At 43.9% G+C, this 11208-nt stretch overlaps 1 non-coding gene across 1 annotated transcript; it reads left to right on the top strand.

Moving 5' to 3' along the window:
- Positions 1-2657: 2657 nt before the first annotated feature.
- TRNAG-ACC (transfer RNA glycine (anticodon ACC)) lies at positions 2658-2730 on the top strand. The gene has a single exon. It is a non-coding gene; the product is annotated as a tRNA-Gly (tRNA).
- The last annotated feature ends 8478 nt before the right edge of the window (positions 2731-11208 follow it).

Genomic DNA, 11208 nt, shown 5'->3' with positions numbered 1-11208 from the left:
TAAGCCCGTGTGTCGCAACTATTGAAGCCCATGCACCACAACTACTGAAGCCCACGTGCCTAGAGCCCGTGCTCCACAACAAGAGAAGCCACCGCAATGAGAAGCCCGCGCACCACAATGAAGAGTAGTAGCCCACGCTCGCCACAGCTAAAGAAAGCCCATATGCAGCAACAAAGACCCAAAGCAGCCATAAATAAATAAATAAATAAATGAATGAATGAATGAATAAATAAATAAATAAATGAAGAAAAGAAAGAAAGAAAGAAATTGCCGAACTGTTTTCCAAAGTGGCTGCACCATTTTCTATTCCCACCAACAATGTATGAGGGTTCCAACTTGTCTACTTCCTCATTATCACTTGTCCTTTTTAAAATTATAGCTATCTTCGTGAGTGTGAAGTGGCATCTCATTGTGGCTTTTATTTGTATTTCTCTAATGACTAATGATATTGAGAACATTTTCATATACTTATTGGCCATCTGTATATCTTCTTTGGAGAATGTCTGTTCAGATCCATTGCTCATTTTTTAAGTAGGTTATTTCTCTTTTTATCATTGAGTAGTAAGTGTTCTTTATAAATTCTGGATACAAGTCCCTTATCAGATATACGATTTGCAAATATTTTCCTCCCATTCTGTGAGTTGTCTTTTCACCTTCTTTTTTTTTTTTTTAATTTATTTTATTTATGGCTGTGTTGGGTCTTCGTTTCTGTGCGAGGGCTTTCTCCAGTTGTGGCAAGCGGGAGCCACTCTTCATCGCGGTGCGCGGGCCTCTCGCTATCGCGGCCTCTCTTGTTGCGGAGCACAGGCTCCAGACGCGCAGGCTCAGCAATTGTGGCTCACGGGCCCAGCCGCTCCGCGGCATGTGGGATCTTCCCAGACCAGGGCTCGAACCCGTGTCCCCTGCATTGGCAGGCGGATTCTCAACCACTGCGCCACCAGGGAAGCCCTCTTTTCACCTTCTTGATGATGTCCTTTGAAATGCAAAAGTTTTTGTTTTGATGAAGTTCAATTTATTTTTCTTTCGTTGTTTGCGATTTTGGTATCATATCTAAGAAATGGATTTTTTCCCAACTCAATCACAAAGCTTTACTCCTTTGTTTTCTTCTAAGAATGTTATAGTTTCAGCTCTTTCATTTAAGTCTATGACCCATTTCGAGTTATTTTTTGTATATGATGATGGGGGCTTGTGGTGGTTTTCTTTGGATTGTTTTAGTTTTCTTAGAGAATTAGCAAAGTCCTCTGCTGAGGGTAGAGATGGCATAAGAGGAAATAGACATACAGGAGAGAAGAGAGTTTAAAATACTTGTCTGGGAGAGTGGGAGAGAGAATGAACTGGGGAAATAACATAAAGTACTGGACTCTACCAAGAGCTCAACTTAGGTTCCTGGTCATAAATTTAAAGTAGAATTGCAGGGGAGGAAAAACTCTCCTCCACCCTATCTGGGTCTCTGGCCAGTCCTACGAATTAAACTGACACAGAACAAATTAACAGAAGAGCAAATAATTTTTTTGAACAGAGCAGGAAGCTTTTATATCTTTCAGACAAAGACACAATGAATTTGTGACAACTTGACAAGACAAAGGGGTTTGTACGAGGGGTGGTAAGTGGTGAAGAAGTAACTAGGAAGATAAAGGTTAGTTTAATAAGGTTGTTGGTACAGATTTCTCGGCTTCCAGTCTCCCGTCTCTGGTGATAAGAATGTCTTCCTTCCTCCCAGGACAGGGCAGACACCTGGGAGCTTTATCTCCTGCTTTTAGCAAGAAACACAGGGTCAATGTCCTCCTTGCCCCTGATGTTTCTTGAGTGCCTTTAACTCAAAATAATCGATATGCCAAAGTGGCCTATTTTGGGGTGAGATATTCTAGTTTCCTTCAAGACCAATCAGTATAGTCTTATGTTTTCCTCCAGCCAGTGGGTGCATGACCCAGGTGAGGCAGGTGGAGGGTTGGATTTTTGCCCATCAAGTAAAACCAAGCAAGTAAAGGACAAGAGGGCTGAAGGGAGGGGCAAGGAAGTAGACAAAATGATGGGCCATGACGTTTAAGGAGGGAAGTGAGGGCATGACGGTGTGACAGACAGACAGACAATGGCAGGGTCAGTGGATTTTGGTCCCAGTGGGTACTAGGGAAATGAGGAGGAAAAATGGGAGTGGTCCATGTTGGGGCAAAAATAATTCACCTGGTAAATGGGGTAGGTACCTGTGTTAGTTACCTGCCTTTATCTGGAGGAAAAAGAAAACTTCTCAAATTTCTATGACAAGCAGTAACAGGAAGGTATCGTCCTTGATGTTTACATTTCAAAGAGGTGGCTCCTAGGCCTTTAAGAAGAACATCTGTGGGTTGTAATGTTGACCAGAACTTTTTAGAAGATTTATATACATATCAAAGGGACGGAGGTAGGGTTTAAAAATATTCTTTTCTCCAGCAAATGCTCTAATAAAAGGAAGGAAAGGGAGGGAGGGAAAGGTGTCTTTCTCTTTGGGCAACAGGGAAAGTTCAATCTTTTTGTTATTTACCCTTACGGTGGTCAGAGGGTGGGATGCAGGGCATTGGGACCAGTGAGTGGTCGCAGTCGGTGGTAATGGTAGAGTCCAGGTAAGACCATGGAGTAAAGGGCAGATGGACACCATCACTGAAGAAGGAGAGTTTGGGACTTCCCTGGTGATCCAGTGGGTAAGACTCTGCGCTACCAATGCAGGGGGCCCGGGTTCGATTCCTGGTCAGGGAACTAGATCCCGCACATGGCAACAAAGATCTCGCGTTCCGCAACTAAGACCTGGTGCAGCCAAATAAATAAATAAATATTTTCAAAAAAGAAGAGAAAAGAAGAAGGGTTCAAGGAAATGAGAGACCACGGGGTGGCCAGAATCATTTTGGTATACGGTGCCGTCACCAAGCATTAAGACATGAATAGGACCAAGGACCTACTGTATAGCACATGGAACTATACTCAGTATTTTGTGATAACCTATAAAGGGAAAGAATCTGAAGAAGAATATACATATACATACATATATATATATATATATATATATATATATATATATATATATATATATATAAACTGAATTGCTGTGCTGTATACCTGAAACTAACACGATACTGTAAATCAGCTATACTTCAATTAAAAAAAAAAGACATGAGTAGAGATGGAGTGACAGTGAGTGAGGAACTAAAATCTTTGAGGAATGAGAGGGAGTGGCTTGGGGTCCATAGGTCACTATAAAAAGCAAGGTGGTGGGTGGTATGTCTAAACCAACTGAAGTTAGGACCAATCTGTAGGCCACGAGGGGGACTTTGGGGTTTATTTAAGAGTAAAGGGAAATGACTGGAGGATTTTAAGCAGATGAGTGAGCTGATCTGATATGTGTTACAAACTACCACTCTGGGTTGTAGGCAGATGTATTAGTTTACTAGGGCTGCCTTAGCCAAGTACCACAGACTGGGAGGCTTCAGCAAGAGATCTGTTCTTTTCACAGCTCTGGAGTCTAGAAGCTCGAAATCCAGGTACCAGCAGGGCCATGCTCCCTCCGAAGGCTCTAGCGGGGAATCCTTCCTTGCCCCTTCCTAGCTTCTGGGGGCTCCCAGCAGTCCTGGGCGTCCCCTGACTTGCAGCTGCATCAGTCCAATCTCTGCCTGTCTCCACGTGGTCTTCTTCCCCATGTGTCCCTGTGTCTTCTCCTCTTCTAATACATCCAGTAGGATGTCATCTGGATATCCTTAACTAATTATATCTGCAAAGACCCTTTTTCCAAATAAGGTCCTTTCTGAGACTGGGGGTGTGGGGAGGCGGGGATAATACTATTCCACCCACTACAGGAGATGGGAGTTAATGTGATAATGACCTAGAAGAGTCAAAAGAAAGAAGAAAAAGTGGGCAGATTCAAGATACATTATTTATTTATTTATTTTTGCACACGGGCTTTTCTCTAGTTGCGGTGAGTGGGGGCTAGTCTTCGTTGTGGTGCGTAGGCTTCTCATTGCAGTGGCTTCTCCTGCTGCAGAGCACGGGCTCTAGGCGCGCGGGCTTCAGTAGTTGTGGCACACGGGCTCAGTAGTTGTGGCTCGCAGGCTCTACAGCGCAGGATCAGTAGTTGTGGCGCACGGGCTTAGTTGGTCTGTGGCATGTGGGATCTTCCCAGACCAGGGCTCGAACCCATGTCCCCTGCATTGGGAGGCAGATTCTTAACCACTGCTCCACCAGGGAAGCCCCCAAGATACATTTTGTTTGTTTTTTCTTTAATTTATTTACTTTTAAAATTTTTATTGGAGTATAGTTGAATTACAATGTTGTGTTAGTTTCAGGTGTACAGCGTCAGTTATACATATACATATATCCACTCTTTTTTTAGATTATTTTCTCATATAGGCCACTATAGAGTATGAGTAGAGTTCCCTGTGCTATACAGTAGGTTCTTCAAGATACATTTTGGAGGTAGAACACGTAGGGCATACTTTGGATGGGTTATTAGGAAGCTACTTAAAAGAAGGACAGAAAAGTGGTATAGAACACAAGAAAACATTCTACTTCATGTTTTTAAAAGGCTGTACAGGTTGTAATAAAGCTAGAAGAGCCCTTTTTGGTTGCAACAAATATTTGCTTAATTTAATATCTAAACCTTTGAATGTTTGCTATATGCCAGGCCTGATCTAGGTCCCTTGGAGAGGCGGAAGACAAAAAATTAATCCAGGCAGGTAAAGGTAATTCAAGGCACTTAAAATTTAGCAGTAAGGAGACAAATAAATAACTAATCATAATGCAAGTTTGAATAATCTGAAACATGACTATGTAGCTGATAAAAAGTTCTCTAACTTTGCTTTAAACACTTGGCCCCCTGGAGCAAAATATCAATAAAGTTCTGCATTTCCAAGAACAAAGGATGGGAATATTCAGATGCAGAAGTGAATATCAGGTCAAGGAGAAAGAAACAAAGAAAAAGAAAGCAGTCTCTCTTTTTGAGCTTAAGAGTTGGGCAGAAGCAGGACTTCCCTGGTGGTCAGTGGTTAAGACTTCGCACTCCCAATGCTGGGGGCGGGGTTCGATCCCTGGTCAGGGAACTAGAACCCACGTGCCACAACTAAAGATCCTGCATGCTGCAACTAAGACTCGGTGCAGCCAAATAAATACATAAATTAAGAAAAAAAAAAAAGAGTTGGGTAGAAGCAGTGACAGAATGGAAGATTTCAGAGCCAGGAATAGGATGTGGAAAATGTAGAGACATTATTGCTCTTTAGTAATTGGCATCTGGTTCTCTGGATGGTTGTCAATTTTAATATTATTAGGTATTTTGTTTTTACTTTAAGAGTCACTTGTATTATGAAAAAGTTGAAACTGTAAAGGCCAAAGGAAAAGAGAACATCTGTAATCCCACTTTCCAGCAACTTCTTGATGTATTTGTGTTCCCTTTTAAAATAGATATATACTATGTACTTATTCTATTTATACATGATTTCTTACAACACTGGTACCTTAATTTTGGATTTTCCACTTAAAATTTTATGATTATTTCATACGTCATTTAATATTCCTCTAAAACATTTTTAACAACAGCATGATTATACCATTAGTAACTTGTCCAATCCCTTTTGCCCGGCATAGATATTGTCTCCAATTTTCAGCCCTATAAACATAATTGAATGACCATGGGTGTCACACACATTTAACATACATAGCCAATCCTTACATACAGTCTTGTATCTTCATGACCTTTTGAAACTGCTTAAAACTTCTAAAACAGAATAGGTCTAGAAGAGCGAAAGAATTCTCACTCAGCTTCCCAGGATCTGCCAGGCAGTCTCCAGCTTTCAGGTTCCTTGCTTCAGGTGATCCAAAAAGTATTCACATCTATTCAGCACTAAGAACTTGACAGTGAATGAAGTAGGTGTGGTCCCTGCCTTCCCGAAGGCTATAATCTAGGGTGAAAAGACGAGTGCAAGCGAGCATCAGGCACGTTTGGACATCTTGCATGCCTTATCTCATTCCACTTTTATTGTAATTCTCTAACAAGACCTTGACTTCCCCATTTTATTGGTGAGGAAACTGGACTATGGGAGCTTGTATTTGGAAAGGGCACAGCTGATACACGACAGAACTTGAGACTTGAGGTCAGATCCTCTCAACTCCAAAGCAGAGCTCGAAGCGCCTGTGGGTTCTCTTTGCTGGAGACTCCTCGCCGAGCACTTGCTGCCCTCTCCTTCTTCCCAGCTTAACTACATCAAAGACATGTTTGAAGAGCTGAATGCATGCGTGACAGACGGGTCACATGTTTATAACTGGGCAGGATCAGTATCTTCCAAAAGAACCCTGGGAGGGGAAAAAGGAACTTAGAAATGAGAAACAAAAGGAGAAAAAGAAGCAGAGAAGAGTGAAGTTTTTAAGGTGGCTGATACTCAGAGCATACTTTGACTGATGACTTAATAGGGACCGGTCGCTGTCCCATATCATTTAATCCCCAGAAAATCCTTACTTTATTTTTTTATTTTTGGCTGCATTGGGTCTTCATGGCTGCGTGCAGGCTTTCTCCAGCTGATGCAGGTGGGGGCTACTCTTCATTGCGGTGCGTGGGCTTCTCATTGCGGTGGCTTCTCTTGTTGCGGAGCACGGGCTCTAGGCGCACGGGCTCAGTAGTTGTGGCGCACGGGCTTAGTTGCTCCGCGGCATGTGGGATCTTCCCGGACCAGGGATCGAACCCGTGTCTCCTGCATTGGCAGGCGGATTCTTAACCACTGCGCCACTAGGGAAGCCCAGAAAAACCTTATTAAACAGGAACTATTATTATCCCCATTTTACAGCCCTCTGAACCCAAGTAACTGTGCAAGTTCACTTGGCTGATGAGTGGGAAAGCCAGGAATTTAACTCCATGTAGTGTGCCAGTAGCTGGTTCTTCGGACCAGGTAGTAGAGCAGTAGTTTAGATATTGTTGTGCAATATTCAGAAGAATGAAGTTCAAATCTGAGGCCTACCATTAACTGTGCTCTCAATCAGCTCACTTAATGGGCTTGTTTCCTCATCTGTGAAATGAGGATCATGGCATTTCCTGAACGTTTATATCTAATTTTTATGCGCGTATCACCTCCTGCTCAGTGTTTTATATTCAAACCTTCGTGAGTTGGGACTGCTCATAATTCTGTTAACCATATTTGCTTTGCTCTACCACAAGTCTGAAAACTCTGATTTATTTTTGCAAACTCCAGAGGCTGGAAGATACTGAAAAAAAAAAAAAAAACAAACCAAAAGAAAACAACCAAAAACAACCAAAAAAACTTGTTAAATGAAATGAACAGAGAAGCCTTCTCCTTATCTCTATGCACTTGAGCATATGAATCATGAGAATTCCTCCGTCTTATTTTCTCCAAGAAAAAAATGAACACCATCAGGACACTGTCCTTAAATCACAAGGGTATTGGCCAGATGACAAAATGTAGATCAAAGTACTTTGGGCCCTTGGAGAAAGATGCCGGGCAATAACAAGGGATTATAATAATGTACCAAACGTTACGTGTAAAACCATAAAGACCGTCTAAGAAAGGAGAGGGAGTGAGAGGGGAAAGGAACATTTACTGAGCACAGCTGGTTCCCAGGCTCTGACTTTGGTGCCTCAGATGCTATTCTCTCTTATCCTCAGAACAGGCCTGAAAGTTGAACATAATTGCCCTCCTTTTTTCAGATAGGAACCCTGCAGCTCAGCAGGGTTAAGCAGCTAATCCAATTATCTGATTCTAAAGCCTAATCTGTTTCTACAACACCAGGCGGACACTCAAGGGACAATTCGGCTTGCATTTTTCTCTACTAGAGACCTGTCCCTCCAGAAAAACTTCCTTGGGTCCTTCTCAGCAAAGCCTAGAAAAATCCACCTGAGCTGATCGTAGGTGGAATTATGTGTCTGCGCTAATTTGGGGACAGCATCTTTGGAAAGGGCCGTCTCCATGAAGTAATGAAGAGGTCTGAAAGGGTACCACCTGGGAGAGGCCGGTGGACAACAGACCAACTAGGCCAGCCTCGTCCTCCTGCTTCCCAAACCTGATGGGACTGTCCCATCTTGCACAGACTTCAGCTGGCTCAGTGCACAACCAGTGCCGGCGGCACAAATATTTCTGGAATATCTAGCTGAAGCCAAATTCATAATAAGCTAGAGATGATTCAGGGCTGATGGCATTTCCTCCTCAGCCTATATTTCCAGGAAGAAATAGCATTCTTTATGACCTGGGTTCTTTCAGGATTGTGTCCATGAACGTTTTTTTCATAACCTGGGGGTATTTTATAAGTGGTGGTCAAGGCACTTAAACTTAGCTGCAGCTTTCAGAGACTCTGGGAGGGGTGGAGACACTGAATATGGGCCTTAAATGCTGCTTCAGGCTGATACATGGAAGGAAACCGCTTTTGTTCTATATGGGGTGGGAATGCTGCTTTATATTCTCCTAATAGCCTAAAGGATCAAGCTCCACAACTTTTGGTTGATGTCTCCCTCTTTCTTTGTTTTAAAGATTGGTCTCACTTTATAGGGAAATAAAGAGAATAACACATCAGTTCAAAACTGATAAGTACATATACTCTCTTTGAAAACTGCAAGTCAAAAAGCCCTGGGGCAAGACAGGGCTGTTTTTGTCTCTCCCTCTCTCTCTTTTTTTTTCTTCAAGGTGTAAGTTGTCCAACAAGATCTCTTTATTTGCCTTTGAAATCAAATGTATCTGACTCAAGTTCTGAGCTGTGGTAAATTGCTGATGACATTGGGTTATCCTTTACTGATAAGATAGAATGATAATTTTTTTTTGATCTTTAAAAAGCAATCCAGGGGCTTCCCTGGTGGTGCAGTGGTTAAGAATCCACCTGCCAATGCAGGAGACACGGGTTCGAGCCCTGGTCCAGGAAGATCCCACATGACGCAGAGCAGCTAAGCCCGTGCGCCACAGCTACTGAGCCTGCGCTCTAGAGCCCGCGAGCCACAACTATTGAGCCTGCATGCCACAACTACTGAAGCCCGTGCGCCTAGAGCCCGTGCTCCGTAACAAGAGAAGCCACCTTAATGAGAAGCCCGCACACTGCAATGAAGAGTAGCCCCCGCTTGCCGCAACTAGAGAAAGCCCGCGTGCAGCAACAAAGACCCAATGCAGCCAAAAAAAAAAAAACAAAAACAAAAACCAATCCATAGCAGGATGCCAAACTTTATGTATAGCATGTAATCTCAGTCATGCCAGAAGTCCATATTTGTACATAATGAATATACATTAAAAAATAACAAAGGCAATTTGAATGTTAACAGTGGTTATTTTCAGATTGTGGAAGTACAGGTGATTTTTACTTTCTTCTTTATACTTTTCTATGTTCTGCAAAATTTTATAAGATGCATAGAATTACTTATAAGTGGGAAAAAAAGAGGTTATTTGAAAAAAAGTCAAGCAGACTTAAGGGTAGGATAGCTGATATCGACCCCTAAAGCGGTAGATATGAACTATTGTAAATTCCAATACTTAAGAAGAAACTTAAGATGTGAAAGACCAGAAAGATTGTAGATTTTTAAGTAAGACAAGGAACACTACAGTTCTTATTCTTTTCTTAATCAGATGTCCAGGAGTTATTTTGTGTCGGAGTCTTATTTCATGAAAAAAGCTTGTTAGAGGAAACCATATTTATAGAAAGAAGAGGTTTCATAAGCAAAGTTGGGGACACTTCTAAACGTGTTGCCCAGTCTCTGGGAAGCCAGGTTTCTGAACAAGGAAGGCTAGAAAAACGTGGACTGAAATGGAAAGCACAGGTTCTTAGAGTTAGGACCCAGGCTTGCTGGGAGCAGTGGGAAGGACACAGGATTTGGATCAGAGGCCTCAGTTCCACTCATAGCTCTGCCATTTATCAGTTGCGTGACACCTGACAATTCAAGCAACATCTGTGGGCATCGCTACTCTTGTTCATAAAAGAGGTCTGCTCCCAGCTCTAGGATCCTGTTTTCCCTGGCTGGAAAGAATGGCATTTCCAGATGAAGTCCAAAATTGGCGACCCCACGTCAATGTCTGACCGGGCCGCTCCTTCCCTGGAATTGCCACTTAGCCTTCCTGCACACACTGGATTTCCTCATCCCTCAGTTTCAGGTGTCCTCCCTCAGGAAGATATTGCAAGGACTGACTAATGCACTTGAGTGTCCCAATCGTGATGAGGCAGAGTGCAGGTGCAGGGAGTTCCAATCTGCCAATCCCAAATCCACAGTAGGATTGCAGTGCGATACTGCTGTGACCTTAAAAGTCACCTTTCTGTCCTGCATCTGGGGCCTCCCATCCCAGCACAGGGCACCTTACACCTCTTTCCAAAGATCTAAAAGCATTCCTGATAATAGGTTGCCCATCTGGCTAGTTTCATACAGTAAGGGGGACCCCATTCTCAGGGTAGCAACCAAAACTTCTTCAACACCCCCTGCCCCCTAAAGAATAATTCTGAGATTTTAATCTTTCCCAGAAATCACTGAAAATACCATCCACGGAGAAGGATGCACTAAAGTTTCCTCCTTGACTCCAGAGAAAATGAATTCTTAGAGGTATCTTTTTTTTTTTTTTTTAAACACTCACATGTTAATTTCTGGGGTTTCCCTCTCTTCCGAACAGCACGAATCATAAACTCACACCGTGGTGCCAGATAGTAAGTCAAGACGATTAGGAAGGGGGTAAGGTGAGGTGGGCGTATCCTGCGGTGGAGAGTTTCCTTGGCAACCAAGGGCAAGCTCACGCCCACGTCAACAGGAAGATAATTCCTCTGCCCAGGTGTGTGTTCCAAAACATATGTGAACCTGTTGCGTCACTTTCCACAGGTCAGTTCTGTCTCTCGGTGATTCCCCTTGAGACCCTGTTCCCTGTCACTGGCTGGGGATGGGGTGGAGGTGGAGAGACTCGAGGCGGCGGTGTCCGGGTGCCGAGTGCTTCGCCTCCCCCGCTTCTCTCGGTCGTCCGCTCTGCTCCGTCGTGGGGTTGGGGACCCCGTCCGATGCTCCCCAGAATCCCGCCGGGACCCAGCCCAGCCGGTCGGGGCTCGGGGATCTTGGCCAAGTCGCGAAGGGCTGGATCCGCCTGCCTCTCGCGTGGCACAGCGGCCGCAGGGGCCCGGCGGGCGCCCCCTGCCCGGCGGCGGCTGGAGGCGGGAGGCCCGGTATGCAAATATCCAGCGGGGCGGCCGCCTCCGGCTCGGATAAAAGCTCGGGGCGGGGCGTCGCGCAGAAGCCGCTGC

This window comes from Balaenoptera acutorostrata, chromosome 12 (genome assembly GCF_949987535.1).
Source record: "Balaenoptera acutorostrata chromosome 12, mBalAcu1.1, whole genome shotgun sequence".
Classification (NCBI taxonomy): domain Eukaryota; kingdom Metazoa; phylum Chordata; class Mammalia; order Artiodactyla; family Balaenopteridae; genus Balaenoptera; species Balaenoptera acutorostrata.
This window is presented reverse-complemented; position numbering and strand designations above follow the sequence as displayed.